Source organism: Oncorhynchus kisutch, linkage group LG15 (assembly GCF_002021735.2).
Source record: "Oncorhynchus kisutch isolate 150728-3 linkage group LG15, Okis_V2, whole genome shotgun sequence".
Lineage (NCBI taxonomy): Eukaryota > Metazoa > Chordata > Actinopteri > Salmoniformes > Salmonidae > Oncorhynchus > Oncorhynchus kisutch.
Genome location: NC_034188.2, coordinates 26,927,224 through 26,947,508, shown reverse-complemented (window position 1 = coordinate 26,947,508; position 20,285 = coordinate 26,927,224). Strand labels below are relative to the sequence as shown.

Sequence of the window (20,285 nt, the reverse complement as noted above, 5' to 3'; positions counted from 1 at the left end):
AGTGGAAGGTAGCTTTCGTCATTTTGTCACTGCTGTTTACCCCACGCACTGGATAACTGGGGACTGATTGGATTTAGCTGGTGTGCTGTTACAGTTACACAGTGGTGGTGGGTTTGGCAGTTTTGAATTTTACAATGAATGAATTTTTCTCTAGTTCCTAAATCCTGCACTAATGAAGGCAGCATCTGCTCTTTGGCCAAAAGATGGCTGGCTTGAAAACCCTTGGCTACAGTGAAAACACAACACTCCTTTTATTGATGGATTATATTGTAGCCAGGGGAAATCACCAAACCATCTCTCTTGAAACGTCAACACTCTGTTGGCAAGAGTTTACAGTTCTATAAATTGTGGGTGTGACTGATATGGTTTTGTGCCATCACTGAGGTAACTGGACAATGCTGTGCCACTGTCCCCAATACTGGTGCTGCTGGCAACCAGGTTGACACCTGGTCCTGCCGTGGCTGTGCCACTGTCCCCTATACTGGTGCTGCTGGCAACAAGGTTGACACCTGGTCCTGCCGTGGCTGTGACACTGTCCCCTATACTGGTGCTGCTGGCAACAAGGTTGATACCTGGTCCTGCCGTGGCTGTGCCACTGTCCCCTATACTGGTGCTGCTGGCAACAAGGTTGACACCTGGTCCTGCCGTGGCTGTGCCACTGTCCCCTATACTGGTGCTGCTGGCAACAAGGTTGACACCTCGTCCTGCCGTGGCTGTGCCACTGTCCCCTATACTGGTGCTGCTGGCAACAAGGTTGACACCTCGTCCTGCCGTGGCTGTGCCACTGTCCCCTATACTGGTGCAGCTGGCAACAAGGTTGAGTTTAAGTTGAGAGTGGGGGAATCCATGGCATTTTCCAATTATGTCCCTATTTTACAAGTCTAAAAAAAGAGAACCTTTCATAATGTTGCCAAACAAAGACTCAACAAACTTACCTGAGACTCTCTGTCTCTGCCAGTCTGTCCCTGCCTATCAGTCTCTGCCAGTCTGTCCCTGCCTATCAGTCTCTGCCAGTCTGTCCCTGCCTATCAGTCTCTGTCGGTCTGTCCCTGCCTATCAGTCTCTGTCAGTCTGTCCCTGCCCATCTGTCCCCAGCTCTGCTGTCTGTGTGCCCTCTGTTGCCTGATCTGCCTAATGACATCATTGTGAAATGTTTCCATTAGCATTTCACTTCTTTCTAATGAACATTTTATCAACTAGTCTTTGAGATATTAGGCTACTAGGGTTCTTACTTTGTGTTTTGGTGTACTGAAAAATACTCTGATGTCTGTCTTTTTACTTTTTTCTACCTGGCAGGCTGGCTAGCTGCACAAACACACACACAGTGTGTAGGTTATTTACAGTAGGAGATGGGCTTCTATCATCTTATCATCTATCATTCTATATGGGCTTCGATCTAAAAGGTAGCTAGCAAATGTGAAATGGATTGCAGTGACAAGAGTTGACAGCTGTGTGAGTTCACCATTTACACAATATATGCTGCAACCTTTTGTCATATTAATATGTCATACTATTAATATAGTATGTTTCATATTGGCTGGCTTCCAACAATAGCTGAATTTGCAGAGCTACCGAGCACCAATTCCGTTTCTGTGGTGTTTGCTATAGACTTTGCTATTGTCGGGTTACTCCAAGATCAGCACAAGTGCTTCAAAGTCCCATAGCGACAATTTCGTTTTTGCAATGAGACCATTAAAGATATTTAAGACAATGGTAGAAGAGAGTGTAGTTCTGTTCAGTTGGGAGTTCAGTTTATCTCTAACCTGATCACAGGGACTTTGAAGCACTACAGCTGCATGCTGATCTTGGAATAAACTGACGATAGCAAAGATTCCATCTTTGACGACGCCACATAAATGGAATAGGTACTAGCTAGCTTAATAGTTAATGTTTGCCCGCTAGCTCTGCAAATTCAGCTAGTGTGTGTGTAAACCCTGCCAACAAAAAAAATAAACATTGCTATGGCGCGATTGACTGGAATAACCTCACGTCAGTTATGTGCATTGAGTGCCTTTCAAAAAGTAGATACGAACCCTCTGTTACCTGCCAGATAAGGAACTGGCAGTGGATCAAGCCATTGTGAGGCAAAGGGCGGGGGGTCGCAATCTTTTGTAACTTTTGTAACTTAAAAACACGCTATTAAGTGTCCATAATCAGCACAAGTGCTTTCATTGCGCATTATTAATATTATTTTTCCCAGGATGGGGGGTTCGTGTCCCCCCTGGGATTTCCGCCTATGGAAAGGATGTTTACGAAAAAAATATTTGACACTTCTGTTTTCTCAATGACATTAAAATCAGCATTGAAAAAAGGCACACATTTAAATGTGTTCTGACCACAAATCAGAGACTTGTCTCCACAATGTCTGTGCGACAGTCACTCCCTCCTTTGGCATTGGGGGATGTGTGTGGTAGTGTATGGAACCATTGTATGTCATCTCTGATGTTGCACTTATCCTGGGATAGTGTATGACCTAGAGGCTCACTCCCCTCAGTGAGCTTGTCCAGGAGTGGGGTCAAGAAAGGGTTTTACTTGAGATGGGAGTATCTGGAGTTGACAATTGACTTATGCCATTGGTCGAGTTGGTGTTTTTGTTTTATGAGTACCAGGAACGAGATCGGAACCTTGTTTTAGGGGCCAAACTGAACGATAATTTATAGCAAATTCTATCTTGCTACAGGATACTCCTTTCTCATTTCAAAAGTCTCACCTTGTGACTCGTTCCAAACATCTGTGGTTTATGTAGACTAGGTGGTTGGATCTTTGCTATAAAAGATCTCAGTAGCCTTTGTGCTGGCGCTCTCAACGGATTATCAGAGACGGTGATTCGTCGACCAGGCATCACTATTGCTAAGCTCTCACTATTAAAGATTTAGTTTAAGTATAACTCTGACTTGTGTGCTAAGTTTGTCTCTCCTCATTTGATAGTAAAGAAATGAACCACCACACTATTCATCTGAGAGTGGCTACATCCAGGCCCATCCCTCAGCAACCGTTTTGTTATAGTTTCATCTGTGGATTTGCCCTTTAAACAGCTGCATATTATCAAGATGTGTCACCAACAAATAGGAAAACAATAGGCCTATAGCAAATGCAGCATATGGCATTCATTGTTCACATGTATATAGCACTTTTCAGTAGGCCTCAAAGCATGCCATTCCATGTGCACAGAATTTATTTTTCAACTCGAATCAATGAGCACAATCAGCCCTCCATGACAACAAAATCATAAACAACATGGGTAGGGCTGGCTAATAAACCCTTAGTTTTGGGGTCATGTTCAGGTAAAACAATTTGGCTAATCTTTATTTTCAAGTCCTATTCTTGAAGATCAAGGGGTATAACTTTTATTGGAATTTAAATGTATTGGGATATAACATTTATTGACATTTTGTACAGGTAACTAGTAACTGTAACGGATTACATTTAGAAAGTAATCTACCCAGCCCTTATGGTCAGCGCATGAAGCCTCCCCTTTAAACTAGGCATAATAATGCATAATACAGCAGTCCTATATCCTAATAATAGGCCATTGAATATGGATGATACCCAATTAACCTGTGGCCCTTTGAAGTGGACTGAATGTGACAAAAAAACCTTCAGAGCTTTGGGTCCTAGCCTGTTCCTTTTGCTTCCCTTTTTCTCTTATAACTGGTAACTGCCTGCTCATCAGTCCAGCAGGAGTTCAGGACAATCCATGCAGCTGCATACTCACTGTAAAAAACCAACACCCACAGCACACTTGGACTGACTATGGGAATGTTTGAATAGCAGGAGCGTTTGCGTAATTGAACATCACCTAGCAGTATAAGTATGTACAGTGCATTCGGAAAGCACTCAGACCCATTTACTTTTTCCACAGATTTGTTACGTTACAGCCTTGGATTCAATGGATTCAATATTTTTTTCCCTCATCAATCTGCACACAATACCCCATAATGACAAAGCAAAAACAGTTTATTTTTTATTTTTTGGCAAATGTATATATAAAAAACGTATTTACATAGGTATTCAGACCCTTTGCTATGAGAATCGACATTGAGCTCAGGTGCATCCTGTTTCCATTGATCATTCTTGAGATATTTCAACAACTTGGAGTCCACCTATGGTAAATGCAATTGATTTGACTAGATTTGGAAAGGCACACGCCTCTTTATATACGGTCCCACAGTTGACGGTGCATGTCAGAGCAAAAACAAAGCCATGAGATTGAAGGAATTGTCCGCAGAGCTCCAAGACAGGATTGTGTCGAGGCACGGGTTTGGGCAAGGGTACCAAACAACATTTTTTTGCAGCATTGATGGTCCCCAGTGGCCTCCTTCATTCTTAATTGGAAGAAGTTTGGAACCCCCAATACTCTTCCTAGAGCTGGCCACCAGGCCAAACTGAGCAATTGGAGTTGGTGGTTGGTGACCAAGAACCCGATGGTCACTCTGACAGAGCTCCAGATTTCCTTTGTGGAAATGGGAGAACCTTCCAGGAGGACAACTATCTCTGCAGCACAACACCTTTATGGTGGAGTGGCCAGACAGAAGCCACTTCTCAGTAAAATTCACATGACAGCCCATTTGGAGTTTGCCAAAAGGCAACTAAAGGACTCTCAGACCATGATAAACAAGATTCTCTGGTCTGATTAAACCAAGATTTAACTCTTTGGCCTGAATGCCAAGTGTCACGTCTGGAGGAAACGCGGCACCATTCCTATGGTGAAGCATGGTGGTGGCAGAATCATGCTGTGGGGATGTTTGTAAGTGGCAGGGACTGGGAAACATGTCAGGATCGAGGGAAAGATGAATGGAGCAAAGTACAGAGAGATCCTTGATGAAAACCTGCTCCAGAGTGCTCAGGACCTCAGACTGGGGCGAAGGTTCACCTTCCAACAGGACAATCCTAAGCACACAGTCAAGACAATGCAGGAGTGACTTCGGGACAAGTCTCTGAATGTCCTTGAGTGGCCGAATCAGAGCCCAGAAATGAACGCGATCAAACATCTCTGGAGAGACCTGAAAATAGCTGTGCAGCGACACTCACCATCCAAGTCTGATAGAGCTTGAGAGGATCTGCAGAGAAGAATGGGAGAAACTCCCCAAATACAATTGTGTGAAGCTTGTAGAGTCATATCCAAGAAGACTCTAGGCTGTAATCTCTGCCAAAGGTGCTTCAACAAAGTACTGAGTTAAGGGTCTGAATACTTATGTAAATGTGATATTTCACTATTTTATTTTTAATCTAAAAAAAATCTAAAAATCTCTTTTTGCTTTGTCATTATGGGGTGTTGTGTTTAGATCGATGAGAATAAGGCTGTGACGTAACAAAATGTGGAAATAGTCAAGGGGTCTGAATACTTTCCAGATGCCCTGTATATCTAACAGTGAGCGTAAATGAGAGAGTCTGCCTGAAGTCCCACAGTGGTGTGACTGACACAGATTCCCTGGACCTTGATGGATGAATTGCACACGCCCAGCTGCCGGGCTCTCTGCCTACTGCTGTGGCCTGTCTGAGTGGCGCGCACACACACACACACACACACACACACAAAAAAAATTCTGCACGGTTTAGTGACACCTACACCACCCAATGTCACAGGAAGGCCATAAAGATCATCAAGGACAACAACCACCGGAGCCACTGCCTGTTCACCCCGCTATCATCCAGAAGGCGAGGTCAGTACAGGTGCATCAAATCAGGGACCGAGACTGAAAAACAGCTTCTATCTCAAGGCCTTCAGACTGTTAAATAGCCACCACTAACATTGAGTGGCTGCTGCCAACATACTGACTCAACTCCAGCCACATTAATGATGGAAATTGATTTAAAAAATGTATCACTAGCCACTTTAAACAATGCCACTTAATATAATGTTTACATGCCCTACATTATTCATCTCATATGTATACGTATATACTGTACTCTATATCTATATCTAATACATGTATCACTAGCCACTTTAAACTATGCCACTTTGTTTACATACCCTACATTACTCATCTCATATGTATATACTGTACTCGATACCATCTACTGCATCTTGCCTATGTCGTTCTGTACCTTCACTCCTTCATATATCTTTATGTACATATTCTTTATCCCTTTACACTTGTGTGTATAAGGTAGTAGTTTTGGAATTGTTAGGTTAGATTACTCGTTGGTTATTACTGCATTGTCGGAACTAGAAGCACAAGCATTTCGCTACACTCGCATTAACATCTGCTAACCATGTGTATGTGACAAATAACATTTGATTTGATTTGATATGCAGCCCATCGCTGCCGGGCCAAAGGAGGTTGGTTGGGGTTGGTAGACTAGGCCTCATGCTGAGGACAGCACACTAAGGTCGCGTTCCCCTGCTCAGACGTTGCATGCATCAACCAATGGTTGTGTGCCACATCATCGACTGTCTAATCGACTGACAGATTGCTATAACATATGATGTGGTTAGCCGATACGTAAAATACCTATCCAGGCGTTGTAAGATCTGGCATTCATCAGCAACGCCTGGGGAGCACGCCCTTCCACAGGTCGAGTTTAAGGTGTTGAAGTGCATCAACCAATGGTTGCATGACACATCATCAAACTGTGCAATCGGGCATCAGATGTTGCAATCTACTGCAAAGATAGCCTGCAGAGTTCTGTCCTACTATCCAGGTCTGTACCCAAACAATTTGAACTTCTACTTTTAAAAATCCACCTCTCTAAAAACAAGTCTGCTATAGACCACCCTCTGCCCCCAGCTGTGCACTGGACACCATATGTGAACTGATTGCCCCCCATCTATCTTCAGAGTTCGTGCTGCTAGGCGACCTAAACTGGAACATGCTTAACACCCCAGCCATCCTACAATCTAAACTTGATGCCCTCAATCTCACACAAATAATCAATGAACCTACCAGGTACCTCCCCAAAACCTTAAACACGGGCACCCTCATAGATATCATCCTAACCAACTTCCCCTCTAAATACACCTCTGCTGTCTTCAACCAAGATCTCAGCGATCACTGCCTCATTGCCTGCATCCGTAATGGGTCAGCGGTCAAACGACCTCCACTCATCACTGTAAAACGCTCCCTGAAACACTTCTGCGAGCAGGCCTTTCTAATCGACCTGGCCGGGGTATCCTGGAAGGATATTGATCTCATCCCGTCAGTAGAGGATGCCTGGATATTTTTTTTAAATGCCTTCCTAACCATCTTAAATAAACATGCCCCATTTAAGAAATTTAGAACCAGGAACAGATATAGCCCTTGGTTCTCCCCAGACCTGACTGCCCTTAACCAACACAAAAACATCCTATGGCGTTCTGCATTAGCATCGAACAGCCCCCGTGATATGCAGCTGTTCAGGGAAGCTAGAAATCATTATACACAGGCAGTTAGAAAAGCCAAGGCTAGCTTTTTCAAGCAGAAATTTGCTTCCTGCAACACTAACTCAAAAAAGTTCTGGGACACTGTAAAGTCCATGGAGAATAAGAACACCTCCTCCCAGCTGCCCACTGCACTGAAGATAGGAAACACTGTCACCACTGATAAATCCACCATAATTGAGAATTTCAATAAGCATTTTTCTACGGCTGGCCATGCTTTCCACCTGGCTACTCCTACCCCGGACAACAGCACTGCACCCCCAACAGCAACTCGCCCAAGCCTTCCCCATTTCTCCTTCTCCCAAATCCATTCAGCTGATGTTCTGAAAGAGCTGCAAAATCTGGACCCCTACAAATCAGCCGGGCTAGACAATCTGGACCCTTTCTTTCTAAAATTATCTGCCGAAATTGTTGCCACCCCTATTACTAGCCTGTTCAACCTCTCTTTCGTGTCGTCTGAGATTCCCAAAGATTGGAAAGCAGCTGCGGTCATCCCCCTCTTCAAAGGGGGGGACACTCTTGACCCAAACTGCTACAGACCTATATCTATCCTACCGTGCCTTTCTAAGGTCTTCGAAAGCCAAGTCAACAAACAGATTACCGACCATTTCGAATCTCACCATACCTTCTCTGCTATGCAATCCGGTTTCAGAGCTGGTCATGGGTGCACCTCAGCCACGCTCAAGGTCCTAAACGATATCTTAACCGCCATCGATAAGAAACATTACTGTGCAGCCGTATTCATTGATCTGGCCAAGGCTTTCGACTCTGTCAATCACCATATCCTCATCGGCAGACTCGACAGCCTTGGTTTCTCAAATGATTGCCTCGCCTGGTTCACCAACTACTTCTCTGATAGAGTTCAGTGTGTCAAATCGGAGGGTCTGCTGTCCGGACCTCTGGCAGTCTCTATGGGGGTGCCACAGGGTTCAATTCTTGGACCGACTCTCTTCTCTGTATACATCAATGAGGTCGCTCTTGCTGCTGGTGAGTCCCTGATCCACCTCTACGCAGACGACACCATTCTGTATACTTCCGGCCCTTCTTTGGACACTGTGTTAACAACCCTCCAGGCAAGCTTCAATGCCATACAACTCTCCTTCCGTGGCCTCCAATTGCTCTTAAATACAAGTAAAACTAAATGCATGCTCTTCAACCGATCGCTACCTGCACCTACCCGCCTGTCCAACATCACTACTCTGGACGGCTCTGACTTAGAATACGTGGACAACTACAAATACTTAGGTGTCTGGTTAGACTGTAAACTCTCCTTCCAGACCCATATCAAACATCTCCAATCCAAAGTTAAATCTAGAATTGGCTTCCTATTTCGCAACAAAGCATCCTTCACTCATGCTGCCAAACATACCCTTGTAAAACTGACCATCCTACCAATCCTCGACTTTGGCGATGTCATTTACAAAATAGCCTCCAATACCCTACTCAACAAATTGGATGCAGTCTATCACAGTGCAATCCGTTTTATCACCAAAGCCCCATATACTACCCACCATTGCGACCTGTACGCTCTCGTTGGCTGGCCCTCGCTTCATACTCGTCGCCAAACCCACTGGCTCCATGTCATCTACAAGACCCTGCTAGGTAAAGTCCCCCCTTATCTCAGCTCGCTGGTCACCATAGCATCTCCCACCTGTAGCACACGCTCCAGCAGGTATATCTTTCTAGTCACCCCCAAAACCAATTCTTTCTTTGGCCGCCTCTCCTTCCAGTTCTCTGCTGCCAATGACTGGAACGAACTACAAAAATCTCTGAAACTGGAAACACTTATCTCCCTCACTAGCTTTAAGCACCAACTGTCAGAGCAGCTCACAGATTACTGCACCTGTACATAGCCCACCTATAATTTAGCCCAAACAACTACCTCTTTCCCAACTGTTTTTAATTTATTTATTTATTTTGCACCCCATTATTTTTTATTTCTACTTTGCACATTCTTCCATTGCAAAACTACCATTCCAGTATTTTACTTGCTATATTGTATTTACTTTGCCATCATGGCCTTTTTTGCCTTTACCTCCCTTCTCACCTCATTTGCTCACATTGTATATAGACTTGTTTATACTGCATTATTGACTGTATGTTTGTTTTTACTCCATGTGTAACTCTGTGTCGTTTTATCTGTCGAACTGCTTTGCTTTATCTTGGCCAGGTCGCAATTGTAAATGAGAACTTGTTCTCAACTTGCCTACCTGGCTAAAATAAAAAATAAATAAAAAATGTAGTGTGATGTTTGAATGCGGGGTGGGCAGAGAGAGATTGGCTGGTAATGAAGGTGTGCCTTTGTATAATTTCAAGCCTAACCCTTTTCATCTTGTGTGTTGTGGAATGGGATGAGCGTGTAGAAACCCCGCTGCTGATCGACACACTGTCGGTTCTATTTCTATGGCTGTGCTAAGAGGAGCTGAGTGTAAAAACACTGCTGGTGATCTACACACTGTTGGTTCTATTTCTATGGCTGTGCTAAGAGGAGCTGAGTGTAAAAACACTGCTGGTGATCTACACACTGTCGGTTCTATTTCTATGTCTGTGCTAAGAGGAGCTGAGTGTAAAAACACTGCTGGTGATCTACACACTGTCGGTTCTATTTCTATGTCTGTGCTAAAAGGAGCTGAGTGTAGAAACAAGCCTCTGTCTTAATTCACTTTACATAACCAGCTTAAGATTTCAACATATTCATAAGTGTGTGACGTTATCAGCTTAACATATTCATGAGTGTGTGACGTTATCAGCTTAACATATTCATGAGCATTAATGCTTTAAACTAATTAGAAACAGTCCAAAGTGCTCAGATGGGACCTGAGAGAGATTGAGTTACATGGAGATTTAGATAATCAAGTGAAGCTACTGATACCTTCCCACCTCTCATCCACTTTCCATCTCCCTTCCCCCCAAACACACATCATCTCCTGGACCCCTATCTCTCTCCCAAGTCAATGTTCACAGTACAGTACAGGCTCTGAAATATCACCTCCTTTCCAAATGTTAAACCAAGTTCCACCCTGTCGCAGCCTGCCATTATTGATGTAATGCTTCATATGTACAGTTGAAGTCGGAAGTTTACATACAGTGGGGCAAAAAAGTATTTAGTCAGCCACCAATTGTGCAAGTTCTCCCACTTAAAAAGATGAGAGAGGCCTGTAATTTTCATCATAGGTACACTTCAACTATGACAGACAAAATGAGAAAAAAATCCAGAAAATCACATTGTAGGAATTTTTATGAATTAATTAGCAAATTATGGTGGAAAATAAGTATTTGGTCACCTACAAACAAGCAAGATTTCTGGCTCTCACAGACCTGTAACTTCTTCTTTGAGAGGCTCCTCTGTCCTCCACTCGTTACCTGTATTAATGGCACCTGTTTGAACGTGTTATCAGTATAAAAGATACCTGTCCACAACCTCAAACAGTCACACTCCAAACTGCAATCTGGCAGGGAGCTACATCACACATGAGCACACTGGCTGAGCTGGGCTTCCTGTTACAATGTAAAGCTCTTTGAGCTCTTGGAAAAACACCATGTAAATCCTATCTATCATCATTATCACAGCAGCATCTCAGTCACAAGTTACCACTCCTGTCAAAATGGCGCTGTGATACTCAGGCTTGGTTCCATTCTGAAAAACTGCTCCCTTCCCTACAAAGTAGTGGATACTAGGGCCACATTCATTATGTTGCTGACACATACAGATGTTAATCTACTCAGTCACTGTCCGTTCTCACACGACCCCTGGCTGGTTGCTATGGTTACCTGAGGTTCCCTTCTTCCTGTGCGGCTCTGCTCATCAATTCGTCAGGGCAGCGATGGGCAGAGCCTGTTTCTGCAGAAGCCTGTTACCTAGAGACAGGGCTGCGTCAGTTCTGTAAATACTGTAACTCTTTCTATTGAATACAAATCATATTTCTGTTACCATAGTCGACATCTCTCTTTTTCTTAATCGCCATTCCTTCCTGATCCCTGATTTGAATGAACTGTATAATAGCTGACATCAATACAGTGAATACCTAACATGAGGCTGGACCCTGTCCTATCATTTTAAACCAGTCACCACCTGACGGGGACAAGGAAAGGATGATAGAGCTGGTAGGAGGGTCAGAGAGTCTATTGTCTGGAACAAAACACTACTGTGATCTCGACCATGAACCACTAAGTAACTGATGCTAGCTCCAGCCCCGCTGTTCTCCATCTGTAACCCTCCCTGTCCTGGCTGGGCGAAGACCTAACACCCTGATGGAGATTAGCACAATGAAAGGGATTGGCCTCATAACAAGCAAATTATTCCAAACCTCCGGCTTGAGTTTATTACCCAATCCATGGGAACATGTGTTTGTGTGTGTGTGTGTGTGTGTGTGTACTTATATTACTATCCTCGTGGGTACCGGAAATCCCCACAAGGATAGTTAAACAAGGAACATTCTCCCACGTGGGGACATTTCCCAAGTCCCCAAGAGGACAAAGGCTATTTTAGGGTAAGGGTTAGAATTAGGGTTAGGGTTATGAGTTAAGGTTAGGGTTAATGTTAGGTTTGAGGGTTAAGGAAAATCAGATTTTGAATGGGGAAAAAATGTGTAGGTCCCCACAAAGCACAGTAAGACCAAACATGTGTGGGCGTGTGTGTGCATTCAGAAACACAAGAGCAAAGGTACTACACAGAAAGTATGAATGGAAAGTGCCCGAGCAGTAAACACCCACATCCCCTCCAACTGGATGCAGTAATCTACTAATCAGGTTTCATTTATAGAACTGCTGCCCTCTTTCCTGTCTCGCTCTCTCCCACTCTTTCGGTCTCTCTCTTTTTATTTCCCTCCATCTGTCATGTCCCTCTCTTTCTCTCTGTCACCTCTGTCTGTGTGGAACAGCAGTGGTTGCAGAGTGAGGGTGTGGAGCTGACAGGCCAGCACACTGTTTGTGTCAAAGTTGTAAATGTGGTCAGTGCTGGTCAGTAGCTCTTACGCTTCATGTGTCTGAGCAGCAGCTCCTGCAGCACACTGAAGTCCAGCGAGGACAGACCCAACGTACGAGCCAACTCTGCCTCCTCTTCATCATCCTCCTCCTCTTCCTCCTCCACAGGGCCTCTCTCCATCTCTGGAGCCTGCTGTTGGCTGCCTGTGTCCTTCTCAAATTCCTCTGAGCAGAAACACACACAATGTCAAAACCATACTCTCCAAAAATCCTACAGTATAGACTATGGCTTTGAATGTATTTGTGTCTCTGTTCATTGGAGTAACTATGCTGAACAGCACTTTAAAAAGAGAACCTGACTGACTAAGTCCTATACACCCATCTAATGGTGAAATACTGCTATTGCATCAGTTTCCAAATATGATAAAGGCTTGCACATAGAACGTAATCTGATATGCACTTCACTCGCATGCACGCGCGCACATACGCACGCCTTGCACGCACACACACACACACACACACACACAGACACACACACGCACAGAGACCTGTGAGGGCCTGCAGATGTTGTTTGCCCAGAAGGTGTTCTTTCTTGTTGTGAAGAGAGCTGAAGTACTGATTACAGGTATGACAGAACAAATCACTACAGTCAGACCCCTGAGAGAGACTGAGAGAGGGGGGGGGAGAGAGAGGGGGTGGCAGAGAGAGAGAGTGGGGGGGGGGGGGGGTGGCAGAGAGAGAGAGTGGGGGAGAGGGAGAGAGGGGGATAGAGAGAGAGGCCCTCGAACCAATTTCACCAAAAAACATGTTTGTTTTTGGAACTCAGTCGGGGTCTCAACTTAAATTTGAATGTGGGAGCTGTAGTAATTAAGCATGGTCGAATTACCGACCAGGGTAAGGCCCATTGATCAACAGGTATCATATTAAAAACTGCAAACATTTGCCTCCACCCTATTGCAAGATGTGCAGAATTGCATGAAATTAGCTGTAAAACTGCAAATGTTTCTCTCAGCCCTATGGCAAAATGTGCAGAATTGGAGAATTGGAAGAACGAAACTACAAACTCTTCGCTGTCACGAAGGGGGCAGCTAAAATGTTTTGCTCGTAAGGAGGGGGGTACGAACACGAGCCCCTGCTGCCCCTCATGATGAGTTCCGTTTTTTGTGGCCCCCACCCCATCAAAGTTGCCCGTCCCTGGTCAAAGTGAAGGTCAGAATGGCTTGTGTAGAAAGAGGAGCAGTTAAGTTACTTACATCTATGGGATCCGGAGCCATGGTCTCCTCCTCCATCTCAGTGTCAGCTCCCTGGGTTCCTGACGACAACAAAACATAACAACAATCATCAACAAACACCATCAACAGCAACCAACATAGAGCTCATCTAATTACATAACTACTACACCCTAGAGTCTAGGCACTATGCTACACACTACACAAACATTGTACACAAACAGCATTGAACACACACCACAGAGCTTTGGTCCCCTGCTCAGGGCTTTGTATGCCTCAGTGTTCTGGTAGTCTGTCAGCCCTGTGATGTCATGCTGCTTGTCCTTCTCTGCCTCTTGGTTCTTCTTCTACAGGAAGACATATAGGATGTTATAGGATGTTTCGGTTAGAATTTCAAGTTGGGGGTTAGAGGTCAGGGTTCAGACTTTCTTGTCATCGGGGCCAAGTTGGGACCACTGCAATGTACAGCCAGAGCATAAGGGTGAGAGGGGTTAGGTATTAAAGGTTATGGTTGAGGGGTCAGACCTGCTCGTTGTTGGGGCCCAGTTGGGACCACTGCAGCCCCAGCATGCGGCTGATCTCAGTGAAGGGGAGGTCCGGGTGCTCCTCTCTCAGCTGCAGCTTCTCTTCTCGTTCACAAAAATAACATACCTGAGCTCAAGAGAGAGAGAAGGCCTTCACAATAAGAATAACTCATTATGTTCCACATCTCTTCTTATGAATGAGTTTGAGAGTGTGTGTAATGTGTATCTGCAGGTGTGCATGTCACTGGCATACCGGACACCCCAGCAGGCCCCCACAAGGTAGGGGGCCCATGAGCTCAGAGGGCCCACCACCTGGTGTCCACGTCTATTTGTTTCATTTAATAAATCATTTTGACAGTAAACCTCCAAAACGTTATTCATAAACCTTTTTCATTTCCATATGTTCTAGGAAGCTAAGTGTTAGTTTCTTGGGCTTCAGGAATGTGACTTAAAGAGTGCCTCGGGCCTTGGAAAAGAAAACATTTAACTGATTGAAAGGGGTGAACAAATGCCGTGGTCAAGGCTACGACGGCGCCAGTGCAATGAGTGGTGCTTACTCAGGTGTTCAGAAGCGCATATCAGAGCGAGAGCCTAATGCTTCTCAGGTACTTCTTTAGGAGTTTTAGTTCAGAAGAGAAATGTCTTTGCGGAAGCGACAGTTACAGGGAGGGTAAAAACAGCTCATTCAAGACTAAGTTTAAATTGTGTCCAACGCAATGGACATACAATATAATGTACAATGTCTCAGGAAAGTATGTCTGGGTTGGCAATACTCATAGAAAACAGTCGGGCCTGCAACCTGGACTTAAAGACCGTGGTGAAAACATTTGCACAAAGAAATGCACGGCAACGCAGTTGCATATATATAGCTCCTATGGGCCTCTTCAAAACAGAGAAGCACAGACACAGATATACTTTTTTCGAAGAGAAACAAAGAGAAAAAGAGACACAGACAGAGACAGAAGCAGCAATGAGGACTTCAGATGACATGGGGTCTCTCAAGTTGGAATTCATTTCATTTGATTAAATTTACCTTGAATATTTCAGTCCATTTGTGTAGGCAAGTTCAACAATAAATAGTGGCTGAATTTATCCTCAAGTCTACTTTTTTTCCTAATTGATAAGCTATTTGATGTGTAATTTTTTATAAGTGTATATAAGCACCTAAATACGGTATATAGCTATAGGCTTCACTGCATAATGAATCAATCCCTAGTTAGCTAGTTGTGAGGGACTGTATTATTTGGCATTAATAGACTAGTTGGTATGCACAACAACTTTCTATCCAAGCTGGGAGAGAGTGCGAGAACGGCTCATGTCATGCAGGTTCAGGTAGCCTATACAGGACAGTTGTATGAATACAATGAAAAAAATTATTGGTAGCTGATTAATATGCTGTTGTATCAAATATTTATTTTACAATCTGCAATGTTTGAATTTCCAACCTTAGTCACTGAACAAGTAATTAAATGATTGGTATCATTGCTACACTGTGTGTATAGCTTCCTGAAATATTAGGCTTAACATGAGAACAAGATTGTAATATTTGTGTTGTGGAGAAAATGACCAGGCAGGAGACGGGAGTACAGTTAGAAAAGAGCATGTGCACTTCCAATTGGGTGTTGTAACATAACACATAACATTCATGCTTAGTAACAGCATAGTAACTCATATATTTGTATTTTATTTAACCTTTTATTTAACTAGGTAAGTCGGATATAGATCACCAATACTACAATTATGACCAAATAGGCCGACCCAATAAACATTAGCTAGAGCAAAGCTATAGGCTACATGCCCTGGCACCACAGAAAGCCAATCATCAATATGATAGGTGACAGCATAGACATGTTGCCATTTCATCCCCATGGACAGCGATCGGTAGTTTATACTTTGTAGTGGCTGTCTAGCTGACGAGTTTACATTTCGGGGGGCGGTCGTAGCTGCAAATACAGTTTTCACCCACTCCCTGCCCACCCCTCCAGAAATCTCTATCTCAGAGGGTAGTGCGTATGGCCCAGTACGTCATCCAGGACCTCTATACCAGGCAGTGTCAGAGGAAGGCCCAAAAATTGCCAAGGACTGCAGCCACCTTTGTCATAGACTGTTCTCTCTGCTACCACACGGCAAGTGGTACCGGAGTACCAAGTCTCGGTCAAAAAGGCTTCTTAACAGCTTCTAACCACAAACCATAAAAATCCTAAACAGTTAATCAAAATGGCCAAAAGTATCTGGACATCTCCTTCCAAAATCATGGGCATTAATATGAAGTTGGTCCCCCCTTAGCTACTATAACAGCCTCCACTCTTCTGGGAAGGCTTTCCACTAGATGTAGGAACATTACTGCAGGGACTTGCTTCCATTCAGCCACAAGAACATTAGTGAGGTGGGGCACTGAGGTTGAGCGATTAGGCCTGGCTCGCAGTCAGTATTCCAATTCATCCCAAAGGTGTTTGATGGGGTTGAGGTCAGGGCTCTGTGCAGGCCAGTCAAGTTTTTCCACAATGATCTCAACAAACCATTTCTGTATGGACTTCGCTTTGTGTACGTACGGGGGCATTGTCATGCCGAAACAGGAAAGGGCCTTCCCCAAAGTTGGAAGCACAGAATCGTCTAGAATGTCATTGTATGCTGTAGAGTCAAAATGTTCCTTCACTGGAACTAAGGGGCCTGAACCATGAAGAACAGCCCCAGACCGTTATTCCTCCTCCACCAAACATTTATGTTGGCACTGCATTGGGGCAGTTAGCGTTCTCCTGGCATCCGCCAAACCCAGATCCGTCCGTCGGGCTGCCAGATGGTGAAGCGTGATTCATCACTCCAGAGAACGCGTTTCCACTGCTCCAGAGTCCAATGGTGGCGAGCTTTACACCACTCCAGACGATGCTTGGCATTACGCATGGTGATCTTAGGCTTGTGTGTGGCTGCTTGGCCATGGAAACCCATTTCATAAAGCTCCTGACGAACAGTTATTGTGCTGACGTTGCTTCCAGAGGCAGTTTGGAACTCGGTAATGAGTGTTGCCACCGAGGACAGACGATTTTTACGCGCTACGCACTTCTGCACTCATCGGCCCCATTCTGTGAGCTTGTGTGGCCTTCCACTTCAGGCTGAGCCATTGTAGGGAAGACATTTTACAAACTGACTTGTTGGAAAGGTGCCATCCTAAATAATGCAACTCCCCACTTCAAAAAAATTATCGGCATTTTAACCACACACAGGACCTAACTGCTATTTTGCTTCTCAATGATCATGCAAGTACCACGCGAATAGGCTACCTAGTGGTTCCACCTCTGGGCAGCCGAACGTTCTCGGCAGCCCGAGCATGTGTATGGAATGCCTATTTCTAAATCGTCGACCAAATCTTTAGTGTACAACATGAAGTTTCCCCCCCATGTTAATGAGTGGGAAGTGGCAGCGGAGCAGTGGAAGCACTGAGCAGAAGCTACGTAGGTAGCAGAGTGGGCAGAAGCTACGTAGGTAGCAGAGTGGGCAGAAGCTACGTAGGTAGCAGAGTGGGCAGAAGCTACGTAGGTAGCAGAGTGGGCAGAAGCTACGTAGGTAGCAGAGTGGGCAGAAGCTATGTAGGTAGCAGAGTGGGCAGAAGCTACGTAGGTAGCAGAGTGGGCAGAAGCTACGTAGGTAGCAGAGTGGGCAGAAGCTACGTAGGTAGCAGAGTGGGCAGAAGCTACGTAGGTAGCAGAGTGGGCAGAAGCTACGTAGGTAGCAGAGTGGGCAGAAGCTACGTAGGTAGCAGAGTGGGCAGAAGCTACGTAGGTAGCAGAGTGGGCAGAAGCTACGTAGGTAGCAGAGTGGGCAGAAGCTACGTAGGTAGCAGAGTGGGCAGAAGCTACGTAGGCAGCAGATTGGGCAGAAGCTACGTAGGTAGCAGAGTGGGCAGAAGCTACGTAGGTAGCAGAGTGGGCAGAAGCTACGTAGGTAGCAGAGTGGGCAGAAGCTACGTAGGTAGCAGAGTGGGCAGAAGCTACGTAGGTAGCAGAGTGGGCAGCAGCTACGTTTTTAAAAAAATGCACATGCGCAGAAATCTCCGTATCAATAGCCATGGCAAGTCGGGTTAATTTATAAATGTATTTTACGTTGGGGGGCGAACTCCGACCTTAAAGGCGTCCAGAGAAACTGTGTTATGCAATTGGTTTGTGTGTGTGTGTGTGTGTGTGTGTGTGTGTGTGTGTGTGTGTGTGTGTGTGTGTGTGTGTGTGTGTGTGTGTGTGTGTGTGTGTGTGTGTGTGTGTGTGTGTGTGTGTGTGTGCATCATCCTGTTGTTGGAGCTCTGGGTGCTGTTAACTCTCTCTGAGGTTTCCTCTTCTTCCCCTTCGGCCAGCCACCTTTCCATTTCTATTGCAAAAGACAACAGCAGCCATTAAATACATCATCACTGTCAGTATCATTATGATTTAAAAACATCATCACTGTCAGTATCATTATGATTTAAAAACATCATCACTGTCAGTATCATTACGATTTAAAAACATCATCACTGTCAGTATCATTATGATTTAAAAACATCATCACTGTCAGTATCATTACGATTTAAAAACATCATCACTGTCAGTATCATTACGATTTAAAAACATCATCACTGTCAGTATCATTACGATTTAAAAACATCATCACTGTCAGTATCATTATGATTTAAAAACATCATCACTGTCAGTATCATTACGATTTAAAAACATCATCACTGTCAGTATCATTACGATTTGCATGCGTGTCTGGAGAATAGTGTTATTGCTTTCTCTCCACCTTTTGGTTCAATCTGAGTATGAAACTCCAGTGGTTTCTGGTCCTCCTCCAGACGCAGACAGGGGTCCAGGGACACCATCAGGCCCAGGGGAGGGAGGGGAGACAGGGGCTGGGTGGCAGGACTGTGGGATTCCCCTATGAGGAGCTTCACACTGGTATGGAGAGATGACATGTCATCCTGGAGCAGGTGGGGCTGTGGAGGTGCTGTTGTGAATATGCAGACAAACACACACAATCATCATCAATATAAAGTCATGCAGGTTTAACATTGTTTTAAATGGGCTGCTCTTACCATCTGACTGCAGTTCAGGTCTTGCCTCTGAGGTCAACTGACCCAGGTAGGACTGCCTGGTACCATGAGGGTCAGACTCTGTGGGGACGCATACAATTCTGAGAAGCTAAATTAAATTAAATACAATGCAGTAGATGGTTATCAGAACTGAGTCAATACATTATGAAATGAACTGCAAAGGGAAATAACATCCGAATTGGCCTTTTGTCTTAATGTAGCCTAATGCAGTGGCAGATCCACAAGTGGTAACCCCCAAAAAAGGTTGGCATCCCCGACCCACCTCTGCTGATCATCCACATTCTGGATGGACAAGGCGACAGGTGGTGTTGTCCCATCCTCGGCCGGTGTTGTGCCGAAAATCTCCCCCCTGCCAGAATCCCCCCCTTCGCGTTCTTCATTGCTGCGACTTGCTTGCTAGTTGAGATTTCTGCTCTTCACTCCGTTGTCAGTTTAGCCTACGTTTCACTGATCTTAGTAGCAGAAACCATTTTTGTCTGCAGTTTTCGGTTTGGCTATTTGTTTCAATGTGGCGCCCTGGGCGAACCCCCCTTTCAGAACCCGCGCCCGCCCTGGACGGTTGCCCATGTCGCCCGTACCTAAATCCGCTACTGTTTGTATTAGTCTATAAATACATCTCTTTGACAAAATTCGTCATCTCTCCCATGTCTTATTCGACTAGTATTTTTGAAAGTGTAAGGATAATAATTCAGCCATAGTTGTTCCGAAATGTTTATTGCTTGCCAACATTTTACTCCCTCTATGGTTAATAACGCACATACATTAATAATTCATTTCGGTTGCAGTTTGTTCATTTCGGTTGCAGAAAGTATTTGACTCTGATGTGGCCCACATAAAGTATTTGACTCTAGTCACAAAATTAAGGAAATTAGAAGAGGGAGGGGGGCGAATTCTGTCAGGGGGGAGATTTTCGGCACAACACCTGTATCGCTCCAGAGCTAGGTGCAATGTCGCGGCTTCCCGGTTCACCCCCCGCCCCCAAGCTGGGCACCGGGACTAGAGCGAATCCGTGGAGGTAGATAGGACCGGGACGAGAGCGAACCCGTGGAGGGAGATAGGAGATACCTCTGCGACTGTCGCCGGGCTCAGCGGCAGCTCAAGGTTCATTGCGGGATATTAGAAATGCACTTAGACCTGCGACCAAGGAGACAGCCACAACAAATGATGTAACCAGG

At 44.9% G+C, this 20,285-nt stretch overlaps 1 protein-coding gene and 1 long non-coding RNA gene across 7 annotated transcripts in view; both read right to left on the bottom strand.

Moving 5' to 3' along the window:
* Positions 1-16,375, bottom strand: part of LOC109905947 (janus kinase and microtubule-interacting protein 1) — a 75,622-nt gene extending 59,247 nt beyond the window's left edge. Inside the window, exons 1-4 of one of the 6 annotated variants that reach the window (XM_031789973.1) lie at positions 14,038-16,375; positions 13,751-13,859; positions 13,537-13,595; positions 12,335-12,508 (exon numbers count right to left, since the gene is read on the bottom strand). The gene's annotated coding sequence lies outside the window, so the exon portion shown is untranslated. The other 5 variants (XM_031789965.1, XM_031789967.1, XM_031789971.1 and 2 more) reach the window with 5 other exon arrangements.
* Positions 16,376-17,039: 664 nt separating this feature from the next.
* LOC116353586 (uncharacterized) lies at positions 17,040-20,256 on the bottom strand. The gene is made up of 4 exons (XR_004203006.1): positions 19,373-20,256; positions 19,093-19,170; positions 18,801-19,004; positions 17,040-18,392 (listed from the first exon to the last, which is right to left on the bottom strand). It is a non-coding gene; the product is annotated as an uncharacterized LOC116353586 (long non-coding RNA).
* Positions 20,257-20,285: the final 29 nt, after the last annotated feature.